Raw genomic sequence first — 14,273 nt, 5'->3', positions numbered from 1 at the left:
ACTACTGCAATCTAGCCTGAACAACAGAGTAAAACCCTGTCTCCAAAAAAAAATCTGAAAATAAAATAAAGGTTCCAAATTCTCTCCCTACTTACCCTTGTGACTCAAAGCACACCACTGCAAGATGGCTGGAAGAGTTTGGAGCATGCCCCATGGCTGAAGAACAGAGAAAAATATGGCTGGTGGCTTATGAGGAAAACAAAGTATGTCCTTTATCTTCACCAAATCTTAAAGCCAACTCAGGAATTCAATTACTGACCGGTATGTGCTTGTGGAGAAGAAACTGTATGCCTTATTAATTCAAACTGCAATAGTCCCCCTCATTATCAGGGAATACGTTCCAAGACCCCCAGTGGATGCCTGAAACCATGGATAGCACCAAACCCTACATATACTATGTTTTTTCCTATACATATATACCTGTGATAAAGTTTAATTTATAGATTAGACACAATAAGAGATTAACAATAACTAATAATAAAACAGAACAACTGTAACAATATGCCAGCATCACTAATCTTGAGCTTTGGAGTCATTATTAAGTAAAATAAAGGTTATTTGAACATGGGCATTATGATAGCGAGATAGTTGATCTGAAAACCAAGACGGCTATTAAGTGACTTAACAAGCTGGTAGCATATACAGCATGGATATGCTGGACAAAGGAATGATACACATCCCAGGCAGGACAGAACAGTAATGGTGAGAGATTTCATTGCACTATGCAGAACGGCGCATAATTTAAAACTTATTGTTTATTTCTGCAATCTTCCATTGAATGTTTTCAGACCACGGATAACCATAACCACAAAAGGCTAAATCACAAATAAGGGCGCGGAAGGGGCTACTGTACCTAAAACTCTGTTGCCATGGCCAAAGTCCTATATGGATTGCTATTCCTCTGAAAAACCACACTCAGGGCCCATCTACAGAGTTCAGTCAATATGATTGTTTCGAGAAATGCTTCCCATTTAAAGCAATACTGTAAGGCACACTAGGGCGATTAGATGAGACTGAAGGTAACTGGTATACCTGTCCTTGTACAACTAAGTGTGTAGTTGGTACCTTGTATGATACATACCTCCATCAGCAGGCTGGCTGGAATGCTCAATTTAGAGGGCTCTCTGGACAATTTTTAAAGGTGATGAATATCTTTTATAAAAACGAAAATATCTCTCCTTAACTGATCTGCCACACACATTTCATATTTCCATATGTCAAGTTTGTCAACTGAGATAGACATGCACTATTTGACTGATTATAATTTTATTTCTCAAAATAGTTTATACCAAAAAAATACTAATTGCCATATTGGTCTTGTCCACATCCAGAAAGATTCTAATCCAAACCCATGCAAGAAAAAAAAAAGTTATTATTTAATGCAGTAAGTTTACCTCCACATATAAACCATATAGCTATCTGTACCTATACAAATGTGCACAGATTATGGGCTTCTCTAATAGCACATGGAATAAAAAGTAAATAGAAACAGTATTGCAGTATTAGAGGAAATAAATTATTTTACCAATTTACCCATTTTTCCCTTCCCCTCTAGAATGTAGCTGGGGAAGAGATTTGCATCTGTCTTGCTCATTGCTATAGATTCCCTGACAATGCCTGGCATATAGGAGATATTCAATAAATATTTATTGAATTGAATTGAATCCATGGGATCAAAACAAACTGCCTTTCATGGGTTCTAGGATTATAAATAGAAGAAAATCAGAGACATGTAGCAAGACCACCAACTTCCCTAAATTCCACTGGCTATTTTATTTCCTAATTGGAACCTAACTCCTGTAGTCATTGTACCTAGCAGCTTTGATGCTTTCTGATCAGCCTCTCATTCCTGTACCTCATGCAGACACAAGCTTGGGCCTCTTTGGAGCAGGTTAGGACAAAGGTTAACTTCTTCCTGGAACCTAGAAAAGGCTAATGAGCCCTGTGGAATAATATTTCTAAGTATTCACCATACAGGAATCAATATCAACATGCTGTCAGTGTGTGCATTAGCCCCACACTCAAACAAAGAACAGCCCTTAGAGCCCAATAATGACGCTGGGCATGGATAGCTGGGGATGAGCAAGATGATACAGAAATGACTATATCAGCTCTCCTCAAACACAAGGCTTCCAGGTTATTACACAAGACTGTCATTCTTGTACTTTGTCAGAGATAGACAGAGTTTGGTTTCAGCCACTGATACATTCAGCAAAATAAATCCTCTATCTTCTTAACCTAAGAGATAGATTCAGATTACACTTTCCAGACTGTGAGAGAAGTTTCTGCTTCTGTTCTCAACACCAGGTTGAGAACAGAACCTGGTGCAACAGCAGGGAATACAAACATCTTAAAGTTAACAAAGCACCACAAATATAGCTGATAAGACAGGTTTATAACAAAGTTGAATCATTACTGACTCAGGTAAGACCTGCTTTGAGTGCAACTCCATCATGCCCACAATTATTGATGTAACATTTTCCATACAGAGATCCTGCTAGAAAGTTATATCAAGCAAGGGCAGTGGCAAAGGTCTAAGCATCAACTCTTCATTACTTAAATCTCTGGGTGCAAAGTAAATATTCACATCTGATCAAGATTCATGCTCATCCTTACAGTGAAATCAATCTTAGTGTTGCAAATGACATTTCATTCTACATATGAAATCTGATTTTCCAATTAGAATGAGGAGGGGTGGGGTACGTGTGATAGAGTATAGATGACTGATCTGTATGGTATATACAGTAAAGATGTCATAAAACTGAGATGGCCGTGGGTAAGCATGTGTGCTGCATAGCCAGATCGCAATGGTTTGGAATCCTGGCCCAATCACTTATTAACTACATAACCTTAGCCAAGTTTATTCGCCTGGCTAAGGACTGGTTTTTGCAAAATGTGAATAATAACACCTAATCCTATAAAGTGAGATTATTACTCTCTACTACATAATAATAATAAGGGCTAAATAAGATATACACAAAACTTAATTCAGTACTGATACACAGTAAGAACTGAATAAATGATAGCTATGATTGTTATTATGATTATTATTTTTATCATCCCTATGCGGCCTAGTTATCGGCAAAGAATTCACTTCTTTGTAACTTTGTAATGTATTTGTGAAAGCCATGACCAAAAGTATAGAGGACATTAACTTCTTGTGAGGCTTCCATGGCCTAAACTTTGTCCAATAAACATGGTCTTGATGATCTATCATTACTGTGAAACAAAATTCCTTAAACTGTAGAAAGTTTCAGTGAGGCACCAATAAATACAGCCATAGAGAAATCTCTCCCTTCCCCTATACACACACACACACACCATCTACCCCTTGGGGATATATTAAAACTAAGACAACTGAAATAGCCTTAGCCAGTAATTAAGACATGCAGCTAATCAGATAGCAGCACAGGCTGTGGCCCTCTACAAAGAAACGAAGAAACAAAACATTAGGATGACAGCTCCCATTACCAGCGCTTTGTTCTCCTGGAGCAAAAAGAGCACAAAAGCATAAAGTTGGAGAACTGTAATTGCATTTTGAACATTTGCGGGGGGAAAAATTACAGGGTTGTCTGAACCGGGAGGATGTTCCACTAGATAACTGCGTCAGTCCACACCCACCAGCGCCCTTCCCCACCCTCAAAGCATGACTCCACTTTTTCTAACACTGCCCTTAAGGAATCTAGCTTTTGTGACTTCCAGTAATTGAACAAATCAACCATGATGAAGCAGCTGAAGAGCACTTTAAACAAAAGAGACAAGAATTAAGCAAACAGAAAACTCATTACAATGCTGCCTTTTGCTTTTTTTACTCCTAGAAATTCATGTTACCAAACAAGTCTTTCTTCATTGCTCTTCTTCAGAAATAATACTTTAAGAAAATTCTAAAAGGCACTAAGTGATTTTATCCAGACTTATAATCTAGCTACAAGACATACTTTCCCTTCCCCCATCACCATCTAGCACTCTTCCCTGTCACCTTAGAGCTTTCGACTTAGATGTGTTCACACCCAGCAGTCCCAGCAGAGCTTTCTGCTCACATTATATGACATAAAAAAGCAGGCAATGAACAATTCATGCTTCTAAGTGCTTGCGATAAAGCCAGGCTGAACTGACCTCTCCCATCCTATACAGCTGCATGTCAGAAACATAAGCTTAAAGGACTGAGAGTAGCAAGCATGTGCGTGATGTGGTATAAACAAACAAATTAAAACCTGAGGCCTTTCCTCTGGCTGGTGCCTAATGGGACTAGCATACTTAACTCTGTGCAAAAAAAAAAAAATCACTCCAAGCTAGCTAAAGGTATTGCTTTTCCTGCTTTCCATGATATATCTCTTTAGCCCCAATAAACAGACTAAAAGAAGAGGAATTCAATGGTTGCCATTCTTTCGTGTAAGACTTTTTGAGTAAAAACTATCAATTTGGCAGCATTAAGCCACAAGACCACTCCCTGATTCTAAGTGGACATATTGATCAATTGAACTGACATGTGCCTCCTCCTTTCTCTCCCCTAGTAGCAATCAGCTGCACCAGGGAAATCCATTTCATTTCCCAAAACAAAAGGCAACATTCTGCTCCTTATCTGACACTGTCAGACTAATTTTTTAGAAAATAATAATAATAATAAAGATGCCTAAAAACAGAGCTAGGAGTTGAAATGAAAATGATACGTGTTTAGAGTTTTGGAATTGAGTTGAGGTTATGACTGAGTCCAGAGATCTGTATTCCCTACAACCACTGAGGACCCTGATATTTATTCATCATACCCAGATTTTTGTTAAAGTTAAGCAAGCGATGGCAACACCACTGCCACTTCAGAGGCTCTCCCAGGTTTACCCTTCACTGCAACTGCCGCAGAGAGGAGACTTGTTCCTTTCTCAGTTACAAGTCAGCCTGCAAACAACTCCAGCTATTTCAGAGACTAGCTAGAGATGGAAAAATATGTGGCAGTCTTTCAACTAACTCTGAAGGACATGGGTTGAAGAACTACCATATAGATCAAAAGGCTCAAATAATTTCATTTGGTTTAGGTTTTTATGCTTTTAATAAATTCTGTCTTGAATATGCAAGAGATCCCCTTTCACATCAGGGTTATGTCAAATGCTTATTCAGCATTTGTTCCTTGCCATGAAGAAACTGAAACCCAACCGAGGTAAATAATGAATTTCATACTGCAAATCACTGAATATTTCATAATTCACAAGAGCAAAGAGGGGGCCAATTAGCTCTGCCTCCCAAAAAGAAATCTATATTTTTACAATGCTTAAATACTGTTAACTACTCATTTTAAAGCTTATCTGGGGTTTTGCAATTGAAAAATCATCTTATGTTTATGAAAAATTCTGTAAGAACACTTAAAAATAACAGACAGAGCTGGAGCAAGAATAATTCTACATATTTTAATTCCTATATGACTCTTACAGGCCTTTGTCTTAACCCGGCAGCCTGAAAAACGATTTAGGTAAAACAGCCCTTCTTTCCCCAGTCCATTTTAAGCAGAGACAACATCCCCCAATCTCCGCCTTAGCAGACACCGACTAACCAACAAAACAGCCGTGCAATTAAGGCCCAGACATTTAACACTCACCATCTCCTGATCCCACCGTCTTCTTTTGATGTTTACAGCACATCTGTAGGATGCAATACTAGGAGATGCCTTGTTTGACCTGCTGCATGATGCTGTGACATCAGTTCAGATGATGCAGCTCATTATGGGAAAGACTGCTGTTGCTATGGCAACTGGGATGTGCTAGGAATCCTTGCTGCATTTCCAGTGGAGCCTGAGACAATACGGAAGCCCTGTAAGAAACAGACGATATGCAAAATTTAGACCAAAGGAAGAGGATTCCTCATTGGACTAAAATCCATAGGTTTAAAAGGGATTTCCCTGAAAGCATTTTGGAAAAAACAAAAATTATCTCCCCCTTTGTTGTTATACATTTAGAAAAAAAGGTGGGAGGAGAAAATAGAATTAGTACTAAGCAAATAAAAACTGAAATGTACAACGTTTCCTTATTAGACAATTTGATCACTTTTTCCTCCCTGGTCAGCACTGGGATAGCTTTTTAAAAGTTATTAAAAAGAATTTTTGCTCATCTGTCAAAGACCAAAAGAACAAAACAGCAAGCACAAAAATAATTAAAAATGGGATATAAACAGCTGACCAAATGACTCTAACTCTCAAGTAAACAAGTTTTAATTCTCAAAACATGGGCAAACCCTTGGCCAATGAAGTCTGTCCTGGTTATTTTCCCTGATGAACACCAACCCACAGAACCTTCCCAGGCAGAGTAAACCCAGCTTTCACCTGGTCATCAGATAGGCAGCAAAGGGAAGTTTGGAATCTAGAGGGGCATAACACACCACCCTCAACTTCTACTGACCCTTCCTTTGGCCTGCAGGGAACCCCTCCTTCTCATGGCCAAAACGCATGTGAGTCTTTTCTGGGATCAAACCTAGTGGTTGGAACAAGTAGCAGACCTGCTAGAAACTTCCTAAATCGTTGGCATTCCAAACATTGGGGTCTGTTTTCTTCTTTTCTGAACAATACTACTGCCTACCACACAGATTATTTGTGCCCCTCCCCAACCCCAAAAGCTGGAACTGTGTGAAAAGCCACATTTAAACAAGACACGGTAAGGCATTTCTCCAGTTGGTAAAAGAAAAGCAAATCTAAAGCAATCACTTCTTTCCAGTCCTGAGCAGAAATAAACGTCATGTGGTGAGAACTGGGGGGAAGGAGATATGGACAGAGCAGCCTATGTTTTGCATATTTAATATTTGCAGGCCATTGATAGAGAAAAACAGAATCAAGCTGACCTGTATCCACTCCATCTTCACAACTCTGAAAAAGAACAACATTCCAAAAGCTTAAAATATGAGACAATTATGTTGTCTCCTCCTGCTTGAGATTTTAAAATGGCACTGTTAACCACCAGCATAGGGGGTGTGGGATGAGTGGCAGAAGTAATTCAGGCAGTGTCTCTGTAAATAGGAGCTAATAAAATGCCTGAGAAGTGCCAATATCCCAGCAGGGTGCACCATCAGCCTCGCACAGAGCAACGCTGCCCTAGATGGGAAGACAGACTTGTTCTTGCTTCATCTGGAGAGGAATTAAGAGACCAAAAGCAGGAGGTGAATCTGCCTGCGTAGGTCCTTAGTGGCATCAGCAGAGCCTGACTCCCTCCCTTTATCTTAAACCTCAGACCACATGCCACACACAAGGAGAGAAGTAGCAGGCAGCTACCCCAGTACAAAGAGTACAGATCTGAGAGTCAGGAAACCCAACTGTAAATGTCAGGTCCTCCTAGAGCATCTGTGTGATATCAGGCCAATTGATTAACTTCTTGGGGCCTCAAGTTTTTCATCTGCAGAGATGATTGATTTAGCTAACAACCATAGTTTTCAGGTTTCTCATTAGTAATATAATATTTCTTTTAATGATACAGATCAAAGCTGGACTGCCTTGGTTGAGGCAAGATAAGAAGCCCAGAGCCCAGACTGATGAGCCATTCTCAACCACTGCCTCCAACCTCATTTGCTGTAAGCTGACTCTTTAAGATATCTCTGAAGAACCCTTCAGTCTCTGGAGAAGATAAAGAGACATGGATCTATTACAGAACAAGATTAGTCTTTCCAGAGCTGAAATCCACATGCTATAAAGAGGAGAGGACAGGGTGGGAGCAGGTGTTCCAGATTTGAATATGGCTTCTCAAGATGGTAAGAATCTTGTTAATCTTTTTTGCCAGAAGCAAGTCAATCATTTGATGGGAAGAAATGGATGGCTCATCAAACCTGAGGCCAGGTCAAACTTTTAACAACCTGGACTAGCTAAATTGCTTGCCCACAAAATGGCACTCACCAATGAAACGGAAGTGGAAGTGGAAACCATCATCTCCAAAGGTGGCTAAGACCAAGTGTCTCTTTTTCATATTTTCCTGTCCTGCTAGCTGGATGCAAAGAATCCAGTGGAACTCTGAAGCCCAGAAAGATAATGGCCACACATTGTGGATGGACCCTGGGTCCCTGAATGACTGCATGGAGCTCAACCATCCTCTCCCAACTACCTATTGACCTACACTGGGCTGCAATGAGTGAGAAACAAACACCACCAAGATTTTGGGGTAGTTTATTCTGAATAAATTATCTATTTATAGATAAAATTATAATTTAATAAAATATAAATTTTCTAACAAGATTATATTATATATCATTATTTATGATAAAGTGACAGTGTTAAAAACATGTTCCTTTATTGCAGACTTTCTTTTTCTATTTTATATTACTTTAAGTTCTGGGATACATGTGCAGAACATGCAGGTTTGTTACGTAGGTATACATGTGCCATGGTGGTTTGCTGCACCTATCAACCCGTCATCTAGGCTGTAAGCCCTGCATGAATTAGCTATTTGTCCTAATGCTCTCCCTCACCTTGCCCACAACCCCCCGACGGGCCCTGGTGTATGGTGTTCCCTTCCCTGTGTCCATGTGGTCTCATTGTTCAAATCCCATTTATGAGTGATAACATGCAGTGTTTGATTTCCTGTTCCTGTGTTAGTCTGATGAGAATGATGGCTTCCAGCTTCATTCTTTTTTATGGCTGCATAGTATTCCATGGTGTATATGTGCCACATTTTCTTTATCCAGACTATCATCGATGGGCATTTGGGTTGGTTCCAAGTCTTTGCTATTGTAAAAAGTGCTGCAATAAACATACATGTGCATGTGTCTTTATAGTAGAATGATTTATAATCCTTTGGGTATATACCCAGTAATGGGATTGCTAGGTCAAATAGTATTTCTGGTTCTAGATCCTTGAGGAATCGCCACACTGTCTTCCACAATGGTTGAACTAATTTACACTCCCCAAAACAATGTAAAAGCATTCCTATTTCTCCACAGGCTCTCCAGCATCTGTTGTTTCCTGACTTTTTAATAATTGCCATTCTAACTGGCATGAGGTGGTATCTCATTGTGGTTTTGATTTGCACTTCTCTAATGACCAGTGATGATGAGCTTTTCTTTCATATGTTTTTTGGCCACATAAATGTCTTCTTTTGAGAAGTGTCTGTTCATATCCTTTGCCCACTTTTTGATGAGGTTGTTTTATTCTTGTAAATTTGTTTAAGTCCCTTATAGATTCTGGATATTAGACCTTTGTCAGATGGGTAGATTGCAAAAATCTTCTCCTATTCTGTAGGTTGCCTGTTCACTCTGATGATAGTTTCTTTTGCTGTGCAGAAGCTCTTTAGTTTGATTAGATCCCATTTATCAATTTTGGCTTTCGTTGCAATTGCTTTTGGTGCTTTAATCAGTAAGTCTTTGCCCATGCCTGTGTCCCGAATGGTATTGCCTAGGTTTTCTTCCAGGGTTTTTATGGTTTTGGATTTTACATTTAAGTCTTTAATTCATCTTGAATTAATTTTTGTATAAGGTATAAGGAAGGGGTCCAGTTTCTGTTTTCTGCATATAGCTAGCCAGTTTTCCCATCAGCATTTATTAAATAGATTGCAGATTTTCTGAGAGTTTTCAATCGGCTAATATGCACTGAGACTCTCCTGTAGAAATATAGCATGCAGTATTTTCCTAATTTATATTTAATCACAGAATCCTTTTTTCATAGACTAATGTTCCATTGGGTGTCCATCTACAACATAGAAAATATGACTGTAAACAGCAATGAGCTAGAACACCACTAAACCTCCAATTCAGCCTGCGGCTGCAGAAGGAGAAAAAAATAAAACTTCTCTCACCTTCAGCACAACTCAGTCTGCCTCCAATCTTTCTCTGCCAACCTGAACTGACAAGACAGAAATCTGGTAGTATCATTTGCAGACAGCAACATTTACAGAAATGTTTCCTCCTGGTCATTTTTTCCTATTTGTAAGTAGGCATTGGCTATAGTTTGAGTGTTCCCTCCAAAATTCATGGGTTTGGTTTTCTGGGTTTGGTTTTTTTGTTTGTTTGTTTATTTGTTTGTTTAAGAGGAGGCATCTCAATATGCTGCCCAGACTGGAGGCAAACTCCTGAGCTCAATGAATCCTCCTGCCTCAGCTTCCCAAGTAGCTGGAACTATAGGCTCATGTTGAAACTTAATTGCCCTTGTGATGACACTTAAGAGGAGGAGCCATCGTGAATAGACTAATACCACTATCATAGGAGTAATTTAGTGACTGCAGGAGTTCAGCCCCCTTTTTCCATCTCTGCACTCACACCCTCTCACCATGTGATCTCTTCCACAATGTTATGATTCAGCAAGAAGGTCATCACCAGATGCAACCCCTTGATCTTGGACTTCCAGTCTCCAGAACAAATAAACTTCTTTTGTATATAGATTACTCAGTGTTAGATATCGTTATAGCAGCAAAATATGAACTAAGACAAAGTTGTATTCCAAATTCTTATTATTTCAAAAGCAAATTAGTATTATTTCCAAATCATTAGCTCATGATGTAAACATACATCTTATGTTTGCATGCTAGGGTTTTAAAAAATCTTAAAGCCATTTCTGAAAATGCAGCAGGACTGCATCTCTTGGCATACAATGAGAAAATTTGTAGATCTGAGGAATGTGTCTGTTAGTTAAGGAAGTACTAATGGATTTCACAGCTAAGCTGCTAAATTACTCTGGCTAAATATAGTTGTGTATGTCTTATTCATTTGAACTCTAACTGAATATTCCTGACTGCAGATGACCTTCTATGTGGTTATTCAAGACCTCTCTCTTGAGGTTTCACCTTCCTCTAATGCCTTAGATTCCTGGGCATCAGTTGACCAATTGAGGAAAGATGGGAGATAGTATAGGGGAGGTTTTCATGGGCTAGGTCTGGAAGTACCCTTCTTCACTTCCACCCCACATTCCACTGGTTAGAACTTGGTCAAACGGCCACACCTATTGCAAGATAAGCTGGAAAATAGAATTTAGCTTTGTGCCATGAGAGAAAAGGAAACAGCTAAAATGCATAGTTATCCAGTTCTGCCACATCATGAGATCAGGAATATGATCCTTGCTTCAGGCTGCACTTTACCTATGTGTCTGCAATACCTTCACTGAGTCTTCTGAAGCTCAACTGAACATTCAGGTGTATAAGACTATCACAGCCAACATTTGGCACCAGCCTACTCAGAGAGTTTGCCAACAGAGCAGCATCAGGCATTCCTCTTCTCTGGAGTCTTGTGGTAATCCATGGAACAATCTATACAGTGTCCAAAGCTATTCTATCTGGCCCCCTGGTGACAGTTTAAGAACTCAGGTAAGAACACATTAGGCAAGTTCAAGAGTGCCTGGCATTGAAAACCTCATTCCTCACAGGAACCAATATCTTTGTAACAACTTCATAGGCATAACTTCCAGATCCCTCCAAGAGACACACCTGGTTACAAGAGTCATTGCACTCAGAGAAGCCCAAAACTGCAGCTTCCTCTTAGAATTTATAGTTATCTCAAACTAGCTACTAAGGAGGGCTTACTCCTCATCTCCCATTTCAGATGTAGCCAGGGAATATAATGAATGGAACAGGGCTATGACAGAGTAAACAAACAGCCCATCTTGGAGAGCAGAGTCAGGGCCAGACCAGGTAAATTCCCCTTCTCCAAGGCAGTCATTTTCACTAACCAAGGGTCATTTTTACCCTAACCAATGTTACCCAATAACATGGTTGACATTTTACTGTTTTCAAGGGAACAGAGTTACAGAGTTAACCACACGTCAAAATCTTATGCAGAAGGAGAAAGGGTTTAGTGAATCCTCTACCAACAGCGCCCAATTTTGGCTTTAAAAAAGACCTTCATTCACAAAATAGAAAAGTATTCAAACACTCTAACCACATGCCTATATGATCATAAGCCCATGCTGACTGTGGATGCTGCTTCAACCCCTACACTTTCTATATTTTCTGAGAGTATTTGGAGGCCAAAAATATTTGGACATCAGATATTTAGGCACAGTGCATATGTGTGGCTGCTATTGTTGTTGAATGCTCATCATCCCTCTGCTTTATGTAGGTAGCCATGTAAAGAAGAAATTATTACCTGATGATTATCAATCATTGGCAATCAGAACAGAACTTGCAGCAGCAATAATGGTATACAAATTCAGTTATTTTGTTACCTAATTTTTGCATTTATTATTTCCTCTTAGATATCACCTTTTCTACACTCAAACTTACATGCTTTGGGTGGGAATCTAACCAAAGGAATGGAGTATGTGACCCAATCAATCTTAAGCTAATCAGTTTATTATTATTCCCATGACCCATGGAAATTAGTTCAGAGGTGTACATGGGATACCATTGAAGCCACCGAGAAGCAATGAAACATTTTACTGAAAATCACTATTGGCTCCTGATTTTGAATAGGAAAGGATGTCAAGTCTAAAGTTGCTCATCCATTTTGCATTCATGAATGAAGAACCTGTCTAAGAATAAAGCCAACACAAGGAGAAGAGCAGAGCTGAGTTGAGAGAAAGGAACACTTTTCTTTCACCACTTATGCCAGAAATCAGCCTTACTCTGGTTCTGTTGGTTATGAGTCCACAAGTCCCTGTTTCTGCTTAAGGCAGTGTATGGCTTGGAGGTTCAGTCACAGTAAACAGAGGCCTAACTGATTCACAAAGTCATCTGAGAAATTGTGTAACGTATAAGTAGGCACCAGTAGCATACAGCTTCCTAGGAAGGGAAAAGAAAAGCTATTAGGTCCCAGAGGGGTTCACAGTCTCAGAGCTGAGACCCCTTCAAAGGGTTAGGTTCAGGGCCAGAACTGGTAAGACCTACTCACAAGGTAGATGCAAGATATTATCCTCCTTTACTCCTGAACATTCCCAAATTTATAGTGACCACCATCTCAATGAGCTTGAGTTCCATTCCTCTCCTTTCCCAGGCAAAATTTCCATTGGCAAAGACGAAAATCTCAACAAGCCCAGGGAGGGTAGATCAGATCTTGAATGAACATTAGATTTGGAATCTGAAATAGACCTTGGGGTGATTTTGCCCATAGAAACTTGCCCTAACCAGTTCAGAGATTTCTCTGACGTCCTTCTGAATTCAAGATTTTCTCTTGTCTGACTTTATGGAACTTTATAGTGTTTTTATTTGTTTTTGTTTTTGTTTTATTGTTTTGAGACAGGATCTCACTCTGTTGCCTAGGCTGGAGTGCAGTGGTGCAATCACACTTCACTGCAGCCTCAACCTCCCAGGCTCAGGTGATCCTCCCACCTCAGCTTCCTGAGTAGCTGGGACTATAGATGTGCCAGCATGCCCAGCTAATTTTTGTGTTTTTTTGGAGAACAGGGTTTCACCATGTTGCCCAGGCTGGTCTTGAACTCTTGGGCTTAAGCAGTCTGCCTACCTCAGCCTCCCAAAGTGCTGGGATTACAGGCATGAGCCACCACACCTGGCCGACCAGTGTTTTGCTGTTTCATTTTGATTTTAACTACAAACACAAACATTTGACATGGAACCTACTGGCTTTAATGTGTTAATGGAAGCACAATTGTGCTGCTAATTTATACAGGCAAAGGAAAACACTGAGGACGAACATATTAGACAGAAGTTTACAAGCTTTTTGAACTGGGGCTTTCCTGTTTTAGCATTCAATGTTTTCATAGGTCTTAATCTTGCCTCCTCAAGTACACAGCTCTTTATGGTACTGCTATTTTGGTCACACTCCTAGGCATAAGCAATTTCTTAATAAGTCCTTCTTAATTCTTAATTATTTGAGAAAAATAGCATTATTTCTATTCCAGGCAATGATAAGCTTCCTGCAAGCTTTCTCTTTATCACCCCAGTGTTTGAAACGTTGTAAGATTCTACTAAGGTTTATATGTGTAAATCTTCATCCCTTCCTTTACTGCCTAAAATACCAAAATATAATTTGCTACTGAAAAGATAAGACCTAAAATGACAAAGCAAGTCAGCAAGAAAACACCTACTATGTGTCATCAGAGTTCTTATTTGCAGGAAATAAAGTGGTGCTCATGATACCTGTTTTCAAGTTATTCACAACTGTCTTGTAACTAACACAGCAATTTCACCCCACAAGTTCTTTTAATTTAGTCTCTGCCCCTTACCTGAGAAAAAATATTGATAATCAATCCTCATTTACAAATAGTCTCCCAGCATAAACAGATTACATTATAGAAAAAATGGAAATTTCCAAGATAATTTTAAAGGTGTTCCTTTTTCTAAGGAAAATAATTATATCATGCTTACAAGGTAAAAATCCTTCAGTAATTAATATATTAAAGGGTACACTACAACAAAATCACAGCAGCTCTA

General features: G+C 39.4%; 1 protein-coding gene across 5 annotated transcripts in view; it reads right to left on the bottom strand.

The window, feature by feature from the left end:
* Positions 1 to 14,273, bottom strand: part of AKAP6 (A-kinase anchoring protein 6) — a 622,676-nt gene that overhangs the window by 496,373 nt on the left and 112,030 nt on the right. For all 5 annotated transcript variants that reach the window (XM_509893.8, XM_016925975.4, XM_054666458.2 and 2 more), the window contains exon 2: positions 5,588 to 5,799. The gene's annotated coding sequence lies outside the window, so the exon portion shown is untranslated. The remainder of the gene's footprint in view (positions 1 to 5,587; positions 5,800 to 14,273) is intronic.

Source organism: Pan troglodytes, chromosome 15 (genome assembly GCF_028858775.2).
Source record: "Pan troglodytes isolate AG18354 chromosome 15, NHGRI_mPanTro3-v2.0_pri, whole genome shotgun sequence".
NCBI lineage: Eukaryota > Metazoa > Chordata > Mammalia > Primates > Hominidae > Pan > Pan troglodytes.
This window is presented reverse-complemented; position numbering and strand designations above follow the sequence as displayed.